General features: G+C 37.4%; 1 protein-coding gene across 1 annotated transcript in view; it reads left to right on the top strand.

Annotated features, from left to right (window-relative positions):
* Positions 1–14,668: 14,668 nt before the first annotated feature.
* The window catches only part of LOC126826706 (uncharacterized), a 41,908-nt gene continuing 37,012 nt past the window's right edge, over positions 14,669–19,564 (top strand). Inside the window, exon 1 of the mRNA XM_050555733.2 lies at positions 14,669–14,942. The gene's annotated coding sequence lies outside the window, so the exon portion shown is untranslated. The remainder of the gene's footprint in view (positions 14,943–19,564) is intronic.

The following is a 19,564-nucleotide window of genomic DNA, read 5'->3' as shown; positions in this document are numbered from 1 at the left end:
TAGGCGTCCTGAATAGAATACAATACAACATAGGCGGCTTATGAAATTTTGCAGTCTAGTAGTTTATTCATCCCTTGATTCTGAGAAATAAAAAACATTTTGCCACCAAAGCTGGTTTGAATACTGTTTGATGCAAAGTGAATGTACCCTTTTCTGTGGGACCAGTTTGCAATATTTTAGTATGTTTACGGTAATAACATGTCTTGAAATTCTTCTATTATTAAGGTAATAATTATTATCGTGATACATATAAATATATATATATTTATTAACGCTAGGTATATGTTTGCTAATTTCATTTTGAATTCGTGTGAGGGATTCCGCTCGGTGTATTTCTTCACATTTCAGAAGATACTACATCTTGTGGTAACTATGTGACATCACATCTTGCGGTAACTATGCTTGACATCATTAATTAGTATGCACAGATATAGAGAATCTCCTACCAGTCTTTTTTGATATCAAAAAATATCAACACAAGTTCATAAAGTAACAAAAAACGAGGCTCTGCCGAGTTTTTTTTATACTTTATCAACGAGTGTTGATATTTTTTGATATCAAAAAAGACGAGTAGGAGATTTTATTTATCACCCAATCCCTTCTTACATGCACAAATAGATAAATATAATTCTTTGCTGTAGATTTAACTTTTACTGAACATTATGGCGTAGTGATACATCATTTTTTGACAGCAATTCAACCATTGCAAAGTCCTTTATATTGACCCAGTGTTTCCATCAAGTTCAATTGAATAACAATAGTTCATTTTTAATATTAAAAAAGTTACTTTTAATAAGAAATGAACTGTTCTTTAAAAATAGAAAAAAGTAGTTCCTTTTCAACTGACCAATCAAATTCAGTAGATTATGAAATATATCAAACAAACGATATCTACTGTAGAATGTATTATTGGGTGATAAAGTTATTTATATAAAAAGACAGAACTTCTTGATCACATAACTTTAGTTTATGAGGATGCATATTTGACAATCACCTTGTTAACTACAATACTATATACATATACACATTGACATTTACAAGAAAGTTGTATAGATATTTAAAGTATTTTGTACATTTTGTGTATTATAAATGGATTTCAAAAAGTAAACATAAGTGTTTGTGTTTTAATTTGTACATTGTTTTATACAGATAGAATCTTAACTAATCCTAATAGTTGTTGTAAATAAATAGGAGTTAGGGCCTTTATGTAATTTTTTTTTTAAAATTTTGCGGGGGGGGGGGGGGGGTCCAAGTATATTCAGACCTCCCCAGAAAAACAATTAAGGGTGTGAATACCGTCACACTAGATATAAAATAATAATCAATTGAAAATATCAGAAAGTTTATTAATATTATTATGCAAACAAATTCCCATAACAAGGGCAAAGGTCAAAGTTCACAAATTAAAACGTTACAAAACGGTTTGGTATAAAGTTGAAAACACGCTGCCCTCTGATTAATTACACACGCCGTCTAACCATGTAGCACACAAGTCGAATTAATGGAAGAGAAACATCATGTAGCTTTAACAATCGCTAACAAGCAGTTTTCATACACTTTAAAAACCGCTCTCTTGCCATAAAGCAGGCAGTTAAAGACTAACTTTATCAAAAATGTCAACACGTTTTTTAAACAGGAAGTTGCACTCAACTCACAATAAACAATACAAAATCATAACTTGGATTCTTACAGAAGGTTAGGTCTATCAAATGGACATGGATCTAACATAGTTAACTGGAGCCAAATATAAAAATATCAAGATGATTAAATCTGGTAGCTACACCAGCCCCTACATAAAAATAATTACAGATTCATTTTTATGTAAAACAAATATAAACACAGCTACCAACACACAATAAACTGTGCAATACTATACAAACAAATCACTTATAATGTCTAAGTTTCAAATTCAATAATAGTGTACTAATTTTAAAGTTTAATAACCACTTTAAAGTTACACAATAAATCTATCTTAAGAACATTAACAAATTAGTCTAGTTCTAATAAACAGACTTTAGTTACAGGTCGCGTGAGAACAACATTTTCACGATTAATTTCAGTACCTCTGCGTTGCTTAGAACAAGTCGCAACGGTAGATTTAGTCTTAAGTTTAACAGTACGTACAAATCCATCTTTGGACACAACGACATCGACGATAAGTGCAAGGGGCCACTGTCCTCGTGGATAATGGTCGTCGACTAGTAAAACTACATCCCCAATACGAACATTTCGTTTTGCAGTATGCCACTTGGCTTAAAGTAAGCCGGTTCGATTCAAAGGTATGAAATCTTTTTGATTCATTATGGATGCACTTCAAAACGGATCTGGAATCCGTCCAGTAAATTACTTGATCAATCTTCAATTCTAATTCTGTATATAAAATATAAATATAAAAATATCAAGATGATTAAAAATGGTAGGTTCAAAGGGGTCGCCCCCCCCCCCCGGTGTGACGCCTATGCCCACTGCTAAATACCCCTACGCGCAAGCGAATTATTGAACCATATGTTAGTCTCGAAATGACCTAGTTTATCTCCAGTGGACGTTAAACACCTACTCTCTCTCTCTCTCTCGCTCTCTCTCTCTCTCTTATCATTACATTAATCAATAAATGTATTTAAAGCATTTATTGGGTACCATAGTTGACGCGAACTGCCAGTCTACTTCAATCTATAAATAATTGTTTATTAATCTGCGGTCCACTACTATAGTTGACGCGAACCACCAGTGGTTCACAAGCACGTGTTTGGCAAAATCAAGGCCTGTCAAAAACCGAAGGAATAATCTGTTTATGTGAGTCATGGGGAACAAGACTAGATTATGATGAGGAGTAACTAAATTTTGCATGTCGTTATATATAGTTTAACATCTCAAATTTAACCACAGGTTAAGTTACGACTAGTTAAATCTTTAACGTAAGGTTATAAGTAACCACACATTAAATTGAACAACTGGGCCCTATTTAGCATTCCTTTTTCAAGTGCAATTTTCGTCATTTGTTATATCTTTGCACCATCATCACCGGGATTAAGAGTTGTTTCGATATATCTAGTTGTTAAAAATTTGCGCCCTAATATTAGGTCAGAAATGGTTGTGCGATCCGTATTTACAGCCTCTGTAGTATCAGTTTCAGGGATGGACTGAAAGGGAGTATGGTAGTTTCAAGGGTCCCTAAAGTAGTTAGTGTTATTGCTTAGTTTAGGGCCCCTTGTTATTCATGAACTTGCGTCGTTTTTGATGAATTTTTAAGAATGCCACACGTTAAATATGTGCATAAACTAGAAACACCATGATATAACATAGAAATATCATTTACATACAGTTTTTCAAAAACATTTCGCGCCCGGTTGGAGAGACACCCACTCCCCCTCCCCACATAGTGTGGGAACCCTTAAGGGGAAGGATCAGGACCCCCAGTCCGCCCTTAGTATCTTATAGACCGATAGTAACCAGAAGTTCATTTAAGAAAATACACATTTAAAGGAGCTAAATCGCTATTCTTTGGTACCTAGAAATGAATACAAATGGGTCACAACGGATTTAATAATGTAATATGAATGTACATAAACCGAATTACATTCAATCGTTTCAGTTTATACAGTAATTTCTAATCAGCTATGTTCTGCGAAATACGCGAAGAGTCCGAATTGAATGACTGTTTTTGGCGTCTGGTTATTCCAGTCTACACCGGTAGTATTTTCCTACATTGGATATGTTTAGCCTGGTTCATCGCGTCGCTTCATACAAATTGCGCCTAAAAGCATTCTGGCACGTAAATCGTGTGCCAATTTTATTATGTTCATTTTGTCTTAAACATTGGATATCAGACGTCCCTCTTTTCTACGTGATATAACAATATCAATGTTGATTTAAATTGACCAATAAGTTGTGTTTGCAATGTCAAAGACTGTGGATGATATTGAGTTGAAGACTTGACTCCTTTAAACAATATTTAAATATGGCCTACCACCTGTAGCACTTTCCCCTCGAACTAAAAATAAACAAGCCAACAGTGAGGCTGATGTCCCCTGCCGAAATCCCAAAATAAATAGATGACACATATTAATTAATCGCACATTTATTTTTTCAAAAGTATCAAGCAATCAAACTGATTATCAACTATACACCAAGTTTCATCACTCTGTATCAGATAGAATCAAAGTTATCTTGTCCCAAAGCATCTACCAATGAAATTGCTTAGCTCTGCTTAGCTTTAGTTCGAAATGTTAATCATTGAACTCAGTCAATACATTCACCTAATGAACATCTACATCAAGTTTAAACATTCTACCTCAGTTAAAAGCAGAGTTGTTATGTTCCAAAGTCTTGACCAATCAAATTGCTTATTGCTCTTTAGCCTAAGCAGAAAATTCTCACCATCGAACTTAATTAAAACCAAAGTTATCGTGCCCCAGAGCATCATCCAATCAGATTGCTTATCTCTGCTTACATTTGGCAGACAATGTTTATCATCGAACTCCATCAAGGCATTCACCTACTGAACGCCTACACCAGGTTTTAACATTCTACCTCAATTAGAAGGAGAGGTATGGTGTTCCAAAGTCTCGACCAATCAAATTACTTATCGCTCTGCTCACCCAGAGCAGAAAATGCTCATTATCGAACTTAGTCAAGGTATTGATGTGATAAAACTATATACCGAGTGTCCTCACTCTCACTTAATTAGAACTAAAGTCATCATGTCCCAAAGCATCAACCAATCAAATTGCTTATCTCTGCTTACCCTAAGCAGAAAATTCTGATCTTCGAACTCCATCAAGACATTCGCCTAATAATGTGACAATATTACTTTTTATCAGGTTCTTGATTACAAAACTAGTTTAACTTCATATCATACTTTTATTCTTCTCCTAACATATTATATACAAACATCGTAATGCTAAAGACACCCAGAACTAGCTTCTATTGAGGGAGCCATGTCCTAGCTTAGCACAAATGTGCCAACTCTCAGGCGCTCTCCCTCGTTCCGTCTCGTCCCAGGCGTCCACGGCCTCCGCTGTCGATTCGTTTGTTATCTGGGTTTATAAACCCGTCCAAACAAAGGATCTTATTAGGCATCTGGCTAATGTATCATATATCATATCAGGTTTAACATTCGATACATGCTAATAGGACAAAGAAAGTTTAAATAAAACATGCCAAAACAAGTTAAGAAGATTACATAATCACATAAGAAAGGCTACCAAGAACTCCAGGGGTCGGACAGGCTGATATGTTGATATTAAAATCACTTTCATGTGTCAAAGTGGCAGGAAGCGTCTATAACATTTGTGATTATGTAACAATAAACACCTACTCCAAGTGTGAACATTCTAGCTCAATTAGAATGAGAGTTGTTGTGTTCCAAAGTCTTGACCAATCAAATTGCTTATCATTCTGCTTACCCTGAGCAGAAAATGCTAATTATCGAACTCAGTTAAGGTATTGATGAAATAAAACTATACACCAAATTTCATCACTCTCACTTAATTTGAACTAAAGTTATCGTGTCCTAAAGCATCAACCAATCAAATTGCTTATCTCTGCTTACCCTAAGTAGAACATTCTCACCTTCGAACTCCATCGAGGCATTGACCTAATAAACACCTTCACCAAATTTGAACATTCTAGCTCAATTAGAAGGAGAGTTATTGTGTCCTAAAACGTGTGACGGACAGACAGACGGACGAACTCGTTTTAATAGTCCCCTGCTTTCTTCGAAAGGCGCGGGACAATAATTGTGAATTGGAATTTTCGATAAAACGGAAACGTTTGTTCCGCATAGGAATTAGCTTAGAAGGGACAAATACAATTTGTAGAACCAGATATTTGATGTAAGTGAACCTATTTCTTTCCAGGACACCTGTTTCACACAAAATTCTATTTTCCATTCAATCTTCCATATAATAATCTATCTGCATAAAACGTTTACGAAAGTACACATTTAGATATGGTCTACTACTTGTACCTCTTTCCTTTCAACATCAAAATAAATTGTTTATTGGAATTTTCCATTAAACGTAAACTTTTTTTAGCTATAAAATACTAGACTAATGAACCAATTGTTAACACCATATCTTTCTACGCGAATTAACAATAAATTGTTCAATGAATAAAACAGAAACCCGTAAAATAATATACCAATTGTTTATACATATATGATACGTTAAGGTCTACATGTACTATGTAATACGTAAATTTGCAACACTTTTAACGCCATATCTTTATACATGACTTAACAATAAATAATTGTTCATTGGCTAAACTGAAATATGTTTTGTTTTTTTTATAACTGTAAAATAATACACGAATTATCATTTTATACGGTGTATTTTTACACTTGCAACACTTTTTAACGCCATATCTTTCTACATGACTTAACAATAAATAATTGTTCATTGGCTAAACTGAAATATGTTTTGTTTTTTTTATAACTGTAAAATCATACACGAATTATCATTTTATACGGTGTATTTTTACTGATAATTAAAGTAATCAAGTAATGCGGGAAGTTGCAACATGTTTAACGCCCTATCTTTCCCCTCCCTTTTCAGGGATGGACCGAAAAGGAGTATGATAGTTTCAGTGGTCCCTAAACTGGTTAATATTCTTGCGTAGCTAAAAGCACCAGAATATACTCTAGAAAGGACCATTTACATTCGGTTTATTCAAAAACAATTTCGAGTCTGGTTAGCGAGAACCCCGTCGTTCCCCTCCCGGAGCAAAGATCAGCCCGTGCCAGGTATTGTCCATTGCTGGCGAAAAAACAGTATTACCGTGTCAATGCACGAACTTGTGAAATGAATAACATACAGAAATGAACCTGTTTACTATCGTGTAGATTATACCAGATACGGACCGGGGGCCGTTCAAAGGTTCTTGAACCTGACGAGGGGTTCCCGTTCTGGGTACTGTATGGTTCTCTCCTCCCCGGCGCGAAATTTCTTTTGAAAAACTAACTGTAAATTTATGTTTTCTTTAGTTTGGCCTGGTGTTTCTAGCTTACGCACAAATTTGATGTGTGACAATCTTATCGGAAATTAATTTTTGAACCCAATATTGAACTCAGTAATCCCGAAAACTTAAAAGTATACGAACAAAAATCGCAATTTTGGATTCTATTTTGATTGTCGTTTTAAATTAGCACCATCTTGCCTTGGTGTTTGGATAGAAACTGAACTCCGCAACCCCAAAACCCTTACATAAGATATATTACAAACCATATCCAACGGAAACAAATGACGATTGAATAAAATTCCTCCATTTTAGATTTCATTTTGAATTTCTGCCGTCATGGATTCTCGAAATTAATATTTGAGATAAAAATTGAACCCATCTTACATGACATTCTACAAGTCATATTCATTGACGGGGGTTGGATGGCCGAATGGTTAGCGCATGCGTTTTGTATCATAAGGTCATCATTGAGTCAACTGGTGTGATTTCGATTCCCCGGTTGTACATGACAAGAAGTAGGGTCGCCTGTCCAACCTCGTGAGTTTTCTTCGGGTCCTCCGGTTTCCTCCCACTGCTAAAGACCCCTACGCGCAAGCGAATTATTGAAATAAAATTGAACCCTATGTTAGTCCCAAAATGACCTAGTTTGTGTCGAGTGGACGTTAAACCCCATTTCTCTCTCTTTCTCGCTCTCTCTCTCAATCTCTCTCTCATAAGGAAACAAATGAAGATAAACTTAAAATCCGCCATTTTTAGTCAATTCCGCCATTTTGGATTTCATTTTTGCGGCATGGATTCTCGAAATTAATGTTACAAGGCATATCTAACAGGAAAAAATGATGATTTTTTCATTCCATTTTGGCTGCCATTTTGAATTGCTCATCATGTTGGATTTTTTAAATTACCTTTAAATTTAGAGAAACCATATAAAAGACACAGTAATAGTCACATCTTATGAGATTCTCGCTGGTTATATAGGGAAAGGGCCTTTCTATTACCAAATTTGGCCGCCATTAGCCGTCCATGTGAAAAATACATTTTTGGGTTTTTTTCTTCAGATTCGTTTTTTCGGCACATTTCGCCTCTATAACTACTTTTTGCTTGAAGAATTTTTAAAAAAAAGAATTAGTTATCCTTCCACCACTAAAACACACTGGTTACGAGATATCGCTCTCCGAAACTTAGTGAAGACCGCCATATTGAATTATCTTATTTCGCCTTGGCCGAATTTGAGTACATTGTATGTTGTCTGACATGTGTATCATTGAACCAAACTGCATTGGTTTCTTTGGCAATTTGTTTGTGGTAAAACGGTATCCCTCCACGGGTAAGATTCCCGCGTGTTTCAATAGGTTTGGCCACCAAACAGACACACCCCACTACACTGTGTTCGCAGTGAACTGTTAGTGGCCCCTTTCGACATGCCTGCTACACTACCCCTGCGTTGGGCTGTTAGTGAGGCCAGTGGTAGGCCAGAGGGTCCAAATAAAATTTAGTTGATACGTGATGTTGGCCATCGTATTAAATCTGAGGCATACTCCAGTATCTTTAATCCCCCATTACTTCCTAGATTGGCCCCGATGAACCAATTAATCACCAACTTGGGATAATGGGATCAGCTACCCCAAAAACGTATATTTTGACACCAAATTTGATGATTTGATAAAATTCAAATTTTCCCGGCAAAACTGACCGCTATCTTGAATTATTCCCCAATATTGACTCCACGGTATAACTAATCGCAAAAATTTGATAATTCGTAACAATTGACATTTTCCAGCCCAAACTGGCAGCCATTTTTGGTTTTGGCAAATTTGCCACTTTGAGACACGGATTTCGAACTGGGGATTTTTTGGGTGATAACATTTTATGTCTAGACTGACTGTAAATCGTGTTCGGCATTTCTGTTGCAGCAACTGCCCATGCAGGTTAATGCCTGGCCTATTTTGACTAATATTGCGCTCACGACTCTAATTTAATTAGCTGGATCACGCCTGCTCCCCGTATCAATTTAGTTACCATGATAACTAACTGCACGTTCATGCATGCCCAACGCCGCTGCCCGGGCAAAATTTCCCTCATAGCACACTGTATGGCGTATGCCCGTCTTCATTAGCCCAGTATAGGAGCAGAACAGTAGGACGTTAAACCCCATTTCATTTCATTTCATTTACCATCCACCAGTATGGGGCCAGAAAGAACCTTCTCTACTGTTTGATTAATCTTGATTCACAAGAGAAATCAACTCAAACCCAGTACCGTGCTCATACTACATCTGTAGAATGAATGCATATATTTACATATAGTTTCATTACGGTTTAACATATGTTTGTTTCATATTTGCTTCTATGTGTTGTAGCCTTAGTTGTTCTTATTTATTTCATGCGTTTAGTGTATGTGTGTGTGTACGCTCTGGTCGATTCACTTTGAAATATGAAGTCTCGGCTGCTTATTCTTTTCAATAGTTAAAAGTTGAGAGACAGATCGAATATTCGAATAGTGTTTTGTCCGAATATTTGAACACTACAGTGGGGTTAGGGTCCGATATGCGCAAATATTGCAAGGAGCCTGACCTTTGGGATATAAACATAGAATTTAATCTTCATTAAAATCGGATAACAGTTGTGACCTCTAGAGGGACCACAGCATTGGTATGACATATTTTACACTATTTGCTTAAGGAAAACGGCTTTGTCGGCTAGTTTCGGTCCGATTGTCTTTCAATTCGAACTCAATTGTCAATATGGTGTCACGGTGATATATTGAAACGTTTTATTTAAATCGGATAAAAAAAAATATGACCTCGAGAGGGTTCCACAAGCTTAAAATTCAATTTTTCGTGCTACCAGGGGCCATAATCCAAGAAGTTACTGTCTGATATGCGCGAATATCAAACGGAATCGAAATCTTTTGGGGATAAACCTATATTTTTAGTTTCGTCAAATCTGGATAGAAATTGAAGATGCAAGATGGCCTCCATAATATATTTGGAAGAACTGGTGCCTATCTAAAAGGGAAAGCTAAGGCAATGGGTACCATCTGGGAAAAGGTGTGGGATTGGACATTGGCCCTACATTCCATCAACCAGTCACAATACTCATTAATTTGCGCTATGGTGACACAACTAAGAAGATGCATCCCTCCTAAGGCGATAAACCTTCTTAGGGCGTTTATGAACGATGGTGTACTCATCTCTTCTACAGGCACAAACATTGTTCACCCTTTACTTTTAGTCTGCCCAGTGGCGATCTCTGATTTTGCACACTACCTCTCTAATGCATTAAAATGTTTTCATAGCATACAATACACCACGAGGCTATAACGCAGATATAGCTTGGAAGACTCCCTGGGTGCAATATTGGAATCCATTGCAAACTACAATACTGCAAAAGTTAAATTCCTTTCAGCATTTACATAGATGTGGTGAAGCAAAATTTCATCAATCAATGCTGACAGTTATGTAAATGGTACACTTTACTTTTCCATTCTTACTTCTTTTTCTTGACAGAATCTGTCGACAGAACAGGTCTTCATTTTGTCCAAGTTGAACTTTTGCCGTTTTGAGATCTAGCGTAGGCTGAACGCAAACTACAAGTCTCTTTTATTGTCGGGTGACGTCATGATATTAAAAACCGCCCTCAGCCATCTTAACGAGTTCGTGAAATATAATTGATTGACCTGTTTTTAATCTGATTGAATCCAAGCAAGGAGATCATGTAGCGTTTGTATTTTGATTTCTTTCCTTAAAATGTTAAATAATCAATCCGAGTATATATTTGCATGGATTAAGCCGTGAAAAAATGGATATTTTCCGACAAAAACCAAATCGATAATGACGACCTATTCAAAAGACTGAATTCATATTTAGCACAACTGTAAAACAATATGTCATTCCACTTAAACGCGTACTACTCCCCGTTATACTGTTTATTTAAACCCACATCGAATGGGGATTTAATTACACTAATCTTGAAAATTGCAATACAGATTACAGATGCTGGATGTCACACAAAAAATAATAAAATTGAACGATTGAAAAACCGAATATTTTATTTTTGACTCGAAAACCCAAAGTTAATGACAACAATTCAATTTCAGCACGAAGCTGCTTTATATCACCAATGAAATCACCACGTAATATCAACGCAATATTTCATTCTAACAAATTTTTATTTATTTAACTTGATTAAGTACCGGTATGCTATTTGTTATCACGTTTTAGTAATTAAATGAAATATTGTCTTGCTCTTCAATATGTCTTTGTAAAGCCCAAACATGGCAGTTGTGTGCTATAGAAATGTATAATAATTTGCTATTACTATGCACCACACACAAACAAACCCACGGACAAGACACAATATACAGACATCACAAACATTGGTACTACTAGCTGATTGAGATTGTTTGAACGCAACTGTTCTTTTGAAATAAATTCACAGGGGTAATCATGAAGCTGTCCACTGAAACAATGATGTGTTAGGCAGATTACTTTAAAGTGTATTCGGACACTGATTGGTAACGACTGAATGGCTTGGAGAACTGGCGTTATGTGATCATTCTAGCTGGGGGATTTAGTTGATTTTGGGGTAGGCCGGCGAGAAGACTGTTACAATAGTTGGGATATAATTAATAATCGCACTAGAGCTGAAGCTGAATCCTGTGCGAGAACATGGCGGATGGAATTGGTGTTCTTCAGATGGCAGTAGCAGTTTCTACACAGGTCATCAACTTGTTTTTACCACTGATGTTGGCAGAAATTCATGTCCAATTTAAATTCATCCGATACTTGTAGTCATTTTTGTAAGCACCTCTGTTCGATCTGATCCGGGAATAAACGAATCTAAAAGTTGAGTATCGTCAGCAAGCTGGTTTGTATACATGGTAAATAAAACAGATCTTAAGATAGAACCTTGAGGAACACCACACACTGATTCTGATTTATCTGAGTTGACAATTACAGATTGATGGGGAGATGACAGATAGGATCTAAACCATTCCAAAACAGCGCCATTAATACCAAAGTCTTAGTGGGGTCGGAAAAGCAGTTTTTGGTGGTCGATTGTATCGAAAGCTGCGGAAAGATCTAATAATATAAGCAGTGAAACACGCCCGTTATCGACACACATCTTAAGGTCGTTTACGACTTTGTCTAAGGCTGTTTCAATTCCATGATAGGGTCTATAAGCTGACTGAAATTCGTAAAACAAGTTGTTTTCTCAAGATGATCAAAGAACAATGTTTGTAATGCTTTTCACAGAATCTTGGATAAAAAATGCAGATTGGAAACGGGTCTAAAACTTGGATCGAGATTTGGTTTCTTAAGTACATTTTGATAACAGCTGATTTGAAGAGTGCGGGAACAGTGCCAGTCAATGGGCTCTTATTGATAAAGTGAATAGATCCGGGGGCTAGCCATAAGCATCCACTGCATTGTACAGTACCGGGCTGGTAGTGATAGACTTCACTCAAAAGGAAAAACAAATTAACAATAATGTGTAGGCACATTGAAGGAAAAGGCCTTTGCAAATAACCATTTTCGTGAAATGTAGTAAAACGCCAAATGAAACGAAATGGCCTATATGGCAATCACAAAATAGGGATAAAACATTATATGCGTGCGAAAGTATTCCAGTGTATTAAAACAAAGTTAGGGCATAAGACTAATACTGAAGCAATCAGAAAAAAATGCGACTAGTCGTATTCTAGTTATATTATTATCGAAGTTCATAGTGAAGTCAAAGCCGCGTCAGAATACAGGTCAATTACGTGTGGACCACTCTGTAATCTATGTAAACAAGTTAACGAATGTCTTGGACACTGTCTATCAAAATGTCTTGTAATTTGTTCATTACTAGTAGTTTGTAACAATCTTCCGATTGAAAACTCAGGAAAGAGCGTTGGGTTACTTCAGAATGGGGAGCCACGGTGGCTAGTTGGTTAAGACGTTGGCTCGCTCGCTAGCCTGGAGGTCGGGTGTTCGATCCCTGCATTGGCCGAGAAAGTTCATCAGGATTTTCCGACGTGGCTTCCCCTTGTCAGTGGTGCAAAACGGAGGGCCTGGCAAGGACAGCTGTCTAGTCCTTCGGAATGCACGTAAAAGATCCCCTGGCAGTTGGAATTCGATATAAGAGTAGGCGATAGTGCAAACTTTCCCTCATAGCACACTGTATGGCGTATGCCCGTCTTCATTAGCCCAGTATAGGAGCAGAACAGTAGGACGTTAAACCCCATTTCATTTCATTTCATTTCATTACTTCAGAATGTTTTTTTTTTATGAAGGAAGCTTATCAAGACTTTTGGTTGACTATCGGTCGGGAAATGATTTATATTTATCTTGCGTGTGCCCACAGTTGCTCCCTTGTAGAAAAGGAACGACGGCATGTCTGGTATATATACTGATTACTGATAATTATTAAATACTTTACATAGTTATCCTTGTAATAAAGACGGATCAATCGCCCTTCGGCGGGCAATCGGTGTCACATTCAGACACATAATTAGCTACATCAATCTTTCCCCACTTGTAAAGATACCGATATAATAATTATTAGATTATCCCATCATTATACACGTTTTTGAAATTCTATTAATTTATGCCATTTAAAATTTTAATATTCAGAATCGGGATTTATTTGTAATGTTAATCTTGAAGGTCAGCTTCCTGGTGTGATTAAGAAGATAAATTATGTCGAAACATGCGATGAACAGATGGATAAATTCGGATATTCTGTGTGTCGTGATTCATCATAGATTTGATTATAACTGTTGGTGATTAGTTACATAACAATCGATTTAAATGTACGAGATCAGTGTTTATTAATTTAATATATTCTGAAATAAGAATACCGTAGTGTAACACATAAACCAGCAACTGTGTGAATGGAGAATTTGCATATATCTCCTGATGATATTGTGGAAAGGATCCCCATTAAGTTCAATAATATACAGTTTATTACAATTTCTAATTTAAATAAGATAGCGCCAGTAAAATATTGCTCAAGTGTTAGAAACGTTCCAGCATTACAACTACGCTTTACCTGTGATGTTCTGTCGTTTATTATGGTGGCTGATTGGCGACAACCCTACGTCACAACATTTTAATCCGACACCACAATATGTAAATGGGGACTCGGATTTGCGTCCCATTTTGGTTCCTCTTTACAATGGTACAGAACGGAGGGCCTGGCAGGAGATAACGTACAGTCTTTTGGATGGGACGAAAAATCAAGATTCCGTGTACATATTAGCCAGCACGGAAAAGACTCCCTGACAGTTGGAATTCAATGTAAGAGTAGGCCGTAGCGCCGCTACCTGGACAAAGTTTCCCTTACAGTACACTGTATAAGCGTATTCCCGTCTTCATTAGCCCAGTCAGAATAGAACAGTAGGACGCTAAACACGATTTCATTTCATTCAATTTTCCCAGTTTTCTGTGCCTGTCGGGCTATAACGGGAATTTTCAATGGACCGTGGCATTTCTTCATCGAAATTCAATAGTGAAGGATTCTTTTACGTGCACGCCAATATGTACACAAGACCTTGTTTTTTGTCCCATCTACACGACTAGACACTTTGTTCTGCACTACCGACAGGGAGAAACCTCGCTGAAAATTCCAGGGAAACTTTCTTGACCAACACCAGGATCAGTGTACATAATCATGGTATTGAGATGAATATGGCCGATAACCCGACACCACGACAACCTGACATCACGTCAACCCGACAATCCGACATCACGACATTTTAACCCGACAATACGACATTTTTACGCAACATTACGACATTGTTAATGCCGTGGTGTCGGGTGAAATAGTCGTGACATGATACCAATCAGCCACCATAGTTTATTTTTGTGCAGACGACGGGTATCAAGCGAGGAATATTGCGCGCTAACAGCTGTGTTTAATATTAATCGTAGCGTATGAATATAACTACCATCACCAGTAGTATAACATTTCACATAACAGCATCGAATCCATTCACAGGTAAGTTCTTTTGCAAGACTTTTCGTTGAATAGCCCCCAACCCCCGTGCCTGAAAAAAAAACAAAAAAAAAAACGCATGATTCGCGAGAGACGGCGATAAAATGAACATTCGATTCTTGGGCATTTCGGTTAGAAATTTGTAACCATTAGATCGATTACGTAAGGTGGCTGATAGTGGCCATGTTAAATCTCGCCCTTTTCATAACGCGACAACACGACATCACGACAGTATTGACGCAATCATACGACACTTTATTCTGTCGTATCATCGTGTTATTTTTATCGTAACGTCGAGATGTCGACTTATTGTCCTAGTCTCTTTCTACAAGTCACAAAAATACAGCTGTACTCATTACATCATATATAGGCCTAAGTAGTAGATTTGATAAATATAAAAGAGATAGTAGGAAAACGTTGATTAATTATTTGTTTTCTCAAAATAATGAAACATTTTGTGTCCACAAGTGAATTATATTTGGTATTATATTTAAAAAATCTAGAATTACAATAGCAGGACCAAAGTGAGTTAGCTAAGTTAATTCCTTGAAGAAAAAGTGGTGTCGGGAGGTATCGAACAAGTAAGCATTCATTGCCATGTGTACGACACCCACCAATATTTATAGATGACTGGAGCGATAGTTTAAAAATGATTTCAGAAGACAGGGTGGGAAGGGGATTGTAATAAAACCAAATCGGGTCACATTCTTTAAAATCACAGCATTATCATAGTGCAGCACGTCACCCCAATAGTTGCAGGAGTTTTTTTTGAATGAGGTGGAGAAAACGATTCGCAGCCTGTCATTGAGTCAACTGGCGTGGTTTTGAATCCCCGGTTGTACGTGACAAGGTGTAGGGTCGCCTGTCAAACCTCGTGGGTTTTCTCCGGGTCCTCCGGTTTCCTCCCACTGCTAAAGACCCCTACGCGCAACCATATGTTAGTCCCGAAATGACCTAATTTGTGTCGAGTGGACGTTACCCCCCCCCCCTCTCTCTCTCTCTCTCTCTCTCTCTCTCTCTCTCCCATTTGACATCACTGGATTGAGGCCTAGATGAGTAAAAATAGGCCCAGTAATATCTTCAACTATGAACACACTCTAAAAGCCTCATACCCGCCCCCCCCCCCCACGTCACCCAAATAGATGCAGGAGTTTTTTTATGAGGTGGAGAAAACGATTCGCAGCCGTTATTGACCTTATCGCATATAGGCTTGCATCCGTTTGACATCACTGATGGGATTGGGGCCTAGATGAGTAAAAATAGGCCCAGTAATATCTTCAACTATGAATACACTCTAAAAGCCTCATACCCCCCACCCCCACCCCACGTCTCTTATTTAGTTTTACAAATAATTCCAGAATCAATAAAATGGTATCAATGATGTTTGATACAACTGGAAAATAATATGTCAAAAATTGATTAAACATGAGAAATATTATTACATATTGAATCCGTATCAGTGATAACGTACATTTACTCAATATGTTCCTTCCAATGGATCATCATTTAACATGAAACAAGGAAAGCAGCGATCGAAGAAAAAGATTTAAAAACACACACATTTCAATATGACAGTAGTGATTCGGTCATGCATTTACATTCGAGAGTGTCATGCTTTCTTTGAAAGTAATGATTGTGCCAAATTTGAACAAAGTCAGTTTACATTCGCGGCCTATAGGTAGAGTGTTGACAGATCAAACGTAAAAAAAAACAAAGAAAAAACCAGACCTATAAAAATATATTTCTAAAACTCTTTTAATTTTGAAATAATATTGTTTTCGCGTGTGCTAAGTGTTTCAGCGAATACATGTTGTTACAGAAAGGGTCTTGTAGATTAAGACTATAGCGCATGTGCAGTTTCAAACTTCCGAGACGACAAGTCGACAAGTCGATGGACACAGATCACTAAAGATTTCCCCATTGACTCCAATGTTAATTCTCGTATCTTAGACCGGCTCTAACTTTTTCCCAAATTTTCGTTGGGTAGAACGCTTTCTACCACAGATGGAGCAACATGTGGCAACCACTTGCCCAAAAGCACGTATGAGGTTCTTCATGAAAAACTTGAGATACACAAGCTGGAAGTAGAGACAAGTAAACATGCAATTTCAGGCCCTACATTTCAACGTAACCAACCTCTCAACTCTTGTATCCTTCCGCATCAAAATTATGAATATTCACCAAAACCTGGCAGAAAATGTATTTTCAAACCCTTTTCCTCAATTCTACACCAAAAAGTCAACAAATATCGCCATGCAAAAGGGGGAAAAAGGAAAAGGGAGAGGAAGACTAAAAATAGCTTTGGCCCTTGTTTCGTGGGTGACGGCGTAGGAATATTTGGTGATCTGTGTCCCGATGATACGACAAAACCAAACTGTCGTATCATCGACTTGTCGTCTCGGAAGTTTAAAACTGCACATGCGCTATAGTCTTAATCTACAAGACCCTTTCTACAACTATTCGCTAAAACACTTATCACACGTGAAAACAATATAATTTCAAAATTAAAAAAGGTTTAGAAAATATATTTTCATAGATCTGTTTTTTTAAGGTGTTATCTGTCAACCCTCTGGTATAACTACAGACTGCGGAACTAGATGTTCAAATTTGGCATAATCATTACTTTCAAAGACAGGATGGCATGAAATGGAATGAAATGGGGTTTAACGTCCTACTGTTCTCTCCTAAGCTGGGCTAAAGACGACGGGCATACGCCATACAGTGTGCTATGAGGGAATTTTGCCCGGGAAGCGGCGCTACGGCCCGCTCTTATATCGAAATCCAACTGCCAAGGGATCTTTTACGTGCACGCCAATGTGTACACGGGACCTCGGTGTTTCGTCCCATCCGAACGACTAGACAGCTGTCATTGTCAGGCCCTCCGTCCTGCATCACTGACAAGGGGGAACCACGCCGGTAAATCTTGATGAATTTTGTCGGCCAATGCAGGGATCGAACCAATCTGTGAAAAAAGTCGTCTAATATCTCTGTAAAAGATGACTGTTTTCAACACATGCAATCACATCACGCGGTGTCAATCATTGGACCAATGGCGCGTGCATTGTTTATATAAGACGTAACTGCTTCGGGTAGAATGATGCCTTTTACTCATTTTAATACCCTTTACGCTACATAGGAAATATTTTTTACCTACAAATACTTCAAATGTCTTTATTTATTTTTCTAATACATAAAAAAAAAATTTTTAGAATTAAATTTGTCGGAGGAATAATGTTAATATTGGGGACTCATTAAGTCGCATCGATGTCATTCTTATCAGAGGCTTAGCGAATATTCACTTCTGATCAGTGTGGGATCGAACACCCGACCTCCAGGCTAGCTAGCCAGCGTCTTGCCCACGTAGCCACGCGATCCTCTGAAAGGATGATACTCTCGGGTGTAAATACATGACCGAACCACTACTGTCATATTGAAGACGGGCATACGCCATACTATGAGCGAAATTTATATCGAATTCCAACTACCAAGGGATATTTTACGTGCCAGGCCCTCTGTCCAGCACAACTGACAAGACCTCGTCGGAAAATCTGGATGAACTTTCTCGTCCAATGAAGGGATCGAACACCCAGCTTTCGGGTTACCGAACCAACGTCTTACCTGCCTAGACACTGCGACCCCCCCGCAAAATGTCAAGCACCAAAAACAATGGATCGAGGCCTAGATGATTACACACTATGAAAGCCTCATACGCCCCCCCCCCTCCCCACGTCTCTTATTTTGTTTTACAAATAATTTCAGAATCAATAAAATGATATCAATGATGTTTGATACGACTGAAAAATAACATGTATAACATTGATTAAACAACATAGGTAGTAATGAGAAATATTACATATTGAATCCGTATTAGTGATAGCGTAGATTTACTCAATACGTTCTTTCCAATAGATCATCATTTAACTTGAAACAAGGGAAACAGTCGATCGAAGAAAACAGATTTAAAAAAGAAAACAGGTTTCAATGTGACAGTAGTGCTTCGGTCATGCATTTACCTCCGAGAGTGCAACCCTTTCTTTGAAAGTAATGATTGTGCCAAATTTGAACAAATTCCATTTAGATTCGCGGCCTGTAGGTAGAGTGTTGACAGATCAAATGTAAAAAAAAACCAAAAAAAAAACCCCAAAAACCCCAGACCTATAAAAATATATTTTCTTAAACTCTTTTAATTTTGAAATTATATTGTTTTCACATGTGCTAAGTGTTTTAGCGAATATTTATAGAAGGTAATATAATCCTTTAGTGGCATTTAGCAATTGGAAACATAACAAAACTGACACAGTTATATGGGACAACAATCACTGTTTTATTATACACAAGCACAACGTTTCGATAAATATACTCTTATCGTTATCAAGCACAATGATAACGATAAGAGAATACTTATCGAAACGTTGTGCTTGTGTATAATAAAACAGTGATTGTTGTCCCATATAACTGTGTCAGTTTTGTTTTTTTATTTATAGAAGGGTCTTGTAGATAAAGACTATAGCGATTTTATCGTAAGATCGTGTGATTTTGTCGAGCCGTCGTATCATCGACTTATCGCCACTGTAAGTCGATGATACGACGACACGACAAAATCACACGATCTTACGACAAAATCA

This window comes from Patella vulgata, chromosome 1 (genome assembly GCF_932274485.2).
Source record: "Patella vulgata chromosome 1, xgPatVulg1.2, whole genome shotgun sequence".
Lineage (NCBI taxonomy): Eukaryota > Metazoa > Mollusca > Gastropoda > Patellidae > Patella > Patella vulgata.
The sequence above is the reverse complement of the archived record's forward strand: the minus strand, read 5'-3'. Positions and strand labels throughout refer to the sequence as shown.